Below are 3,331 nucleotides of genomic sequence, written 5' to 3' on the forward strand. Positions count from 1 at the left end.
CGTATTATTTAATGAAAAAAATATATAACTGTATCCAAATAACTTTTAACAGTAAAAACAAAAATATTATGATTATAAAATAGAAAAAAATATTAAAGAAAACAACACGACAATATATAATAACTATATTGTGATTAAATTCAAATATTGTTATTGAGAATATCAATATTCTTATTATAGAATATTATTTTTCATGTATAACAAAACCTTTGTTTAAAATAATTTATTAGGAAAAGTAGCGTTTGCATTCAGATTACTATTAAATTATAAATATAAAATAGTTAACTATTAATATTTTATATTTATAATTTATTAGTAATCTGAATGCAAATGCTATTTTGAAACATTTAAAAATGTATATATATATATATATTCAAGCAGAATTGTGAAATGTATTAATAGGTACGAAAGAAATATTAATTTCCTAATTTTCATAAATCTGTTATTATTCCATTAGTTGAATAGATAATATATTTAATTTTCTTAATGTCTTAAACTCTCCGGATCAAAAAATAAAAACATGTACAACTTTATTATTTATTTTTTTTAACCTAATCTAAGGCTATAGTCAAGTATAAATTAAATTTAACTGATACTGTAAAATAAATTATAGTAATTTTTATCATATTTAATTAAAACAAAAATAATATAGCCTAAAATATTTTTCCTAATAAATTATTTTAAACTAAGGTTTTGTTATACATGAAAAATAACATTCTATAATAAGAATATTGATATTCTCAATAACAATATTTGAATTTAATCACAATATAGTTATTATATATTGTCGTGTTGTTTTCTTTAATATTTTTTTCTATTTTATAATCATAATATTTTTGTTTGTACTGTTAAAAGTTATTTGGATACAGTTATATATTTTTTTCATTAAATAATACGTATTTGGCTTCTAATTTGAAGTTACCACAGTTTCCAGTGACTGTTTTTATTTTCAAATTTCAATTTTCAGTGTTTTTATTTTATAATTTTCAAATCTCAGTTTCCAGTGACTTTCTTTAAGTTTTTTTTTGAGTTACAATGAATACTGAGCAATTTAAATTACTTCTTGCTGCAATTCAAGAATCACAAAAAGCAATGATTGATAAAATAGCTTCAAAACTTCATCCTCCATCCTCCATCCTTATAGCAACAGAGACGGGTTCAGTTAATTTTTCGAGTATTCTACCATTTGAAATAGTTTTTCCTAATAAAGAAAAATTTTCCTGTTGTCTTGAACGATTTGAGTATTATTATACAATGAAAGGTGTTAAAGATAAAACCCAGATTGAACAGCTTCTATGTGTTAGTATTGGATCTGTGCATTACAATAAATTGGCAGCATTTTTGGGTTCAGAAAACCAGCAAAGAGTATATCACAAGATTAACTCATTGATGCCCAGCACTATTTTCTAAATATTTTTCAAAGAGATAGTGAAACAATTTCAGAATTTGTTTCAAAATTGCAACAAGACTTAACGGAATGCGAACTGTCCGTAATATGTACAGCTGATAACTGCAAACAGGTTATATCTGTTTCTGAAATTTTTCTGAGAGTTCATTTCATTCGTGGTTTACGCGATAATTGGCTAGATGAGCAAATTTTACAGTCTAATGCTACAACATTTCTATGCAATTTTAGAAAAAGCTGTAGCTCTTGAAGCTGCTAAAATTGAAAGCAGAGAACTTGACCAGCGCCCAAATACCAGTCATCATAACTTTAATGAACAAATGAGCGACACAAATAAAATCAACAGTTTTTCAAAAATTCATTCTAGAAATAGTTCGAGGAATCGTAAAAATCTCAAACAGAAATTATCGTCCCGACTATCGAGCTCTAGGCATAAACAACCTCTGCATTAGATGTGGGCGAACCAATTACAGAATACAAGACTGCAGAGTGGATAAAGAAAAATTGAAATGTAGTTCTTGTTCAAAAATTGGACATTGTGCAAAAGTCTGCATTTCAACACTAATTAGAGAATCAAGAAAGAAAACTGATTCGAGCACAACCAACACTCTCGAGGCAATGCCTGTATCTCTGGACGCGTATGGTCTCAACAAGATCATTCCCATCGTCGACTTGTTTGAAATGGCCGAGAGTGACAAATACATACTTGGAGTCCAACTCAATGGTAAGCCTCAAAAGTTTGAAGACGATTCTGGAGCTAAATATTCGCTTCCGTCCGAACCTGAGTTCCAACAGCTGAATTTGAATATTCCTTTGGAAGCATCAAATATTGCTTTCCGATCATATTCGGGAAACATCCAGCCCAAAGAAAAAATTGTTGTCACGGTCGCTTATAACAGAAAAGAGATTCTGGGTGAATTACACATTGTGTCAGCAGGACACGACGCATTACTAGGACGTCAATGGATACGGAGGTATCGAACTTCAACAACTGGATACAGAGCAGAGACACCATTCCAATATCAATGAATTGCAATCAATCGAAGAAATAATTGCTAATTATTCGCCAATCTTTAAAGAAAAAGTTGGTTGCATTCCAGGATTCCAAGTCTATCTTCAACTCAGGGAAGGAGTCAAGCCAGTTTTCACCAAGGAACGCAGCATTCCGTATGCCTTAAGAGACCGAGTTGACAAGGAATTAGATGAACTGATGGCAGATGGGATATTTTCACCAGTCCCTGCGACAGATTGTGATTTCCACCTCTTGCCTGCGGAAAATCTCCTGCCGAAATATATCTTCATCGCTAGATGAGAATCCGTTTAGATGCATTTTCCCATACATGCCACATACTTCAAAGATCTCTTTAAATTCCTGCAGGTCTTTCAAAGTGGGAGAGAGAACTCAAGTTCGATTGTATATAAACAATAGAAAAGTATGGCAATTAGGAGAAATAGGCACTCATCATTACCAAGTTTTGCTGGATTCAGGAAGATCTATTAAAAGACACATAAATCAGTTGAGATCTACACTGGTTCCCAAACCTAAAAAGCAAATAACATTTGGTCCATGTCACTCATTTGACATTCCAAGGCGTCTAGCTCCAAGGTTCAAGAGTATTCCAAGAAGTCCAGCTCGAGAGTCTAAGAGCCCAGATGCGATAATCCCGTCAGAACCTGTTCCAGAAATAGAAGGCAGTGATTTACCTGACCCAGAACAACACCTCTGTGAAGTTGGCCCCCCATCCTTGAAAAATTTCAATTTTTTTTTGAGTTCTAGTAGTATCCATAAGAGTTCTAGAGTTCTCGATTATTTATAGGAATAGTTCTGATGTTTAAAACACCAATAATACTGGTCAAATGCCCGCGCGTAAAGTACGTATTTTGTGAAACTTTAACACCGTATATCTATTTTCCTGGCAAGATTAG

This window comes from Halyomorpha halys, unplaced genomic scaffold, assembly GCF_000696795.3.
Source record: "Halyomorpha halys isolate HHAL.00 unplaced genomic scaffold, Hhal_1.1 Scaffold216.1, whole genome shotgun sequence".
Taxonomy (NCBI): Eukaryota; Metazoa; Arthropoda; class Insecta; order Hemiptera; family Pentatomidae; genus Halyomorpha; species Halyomorpha halys.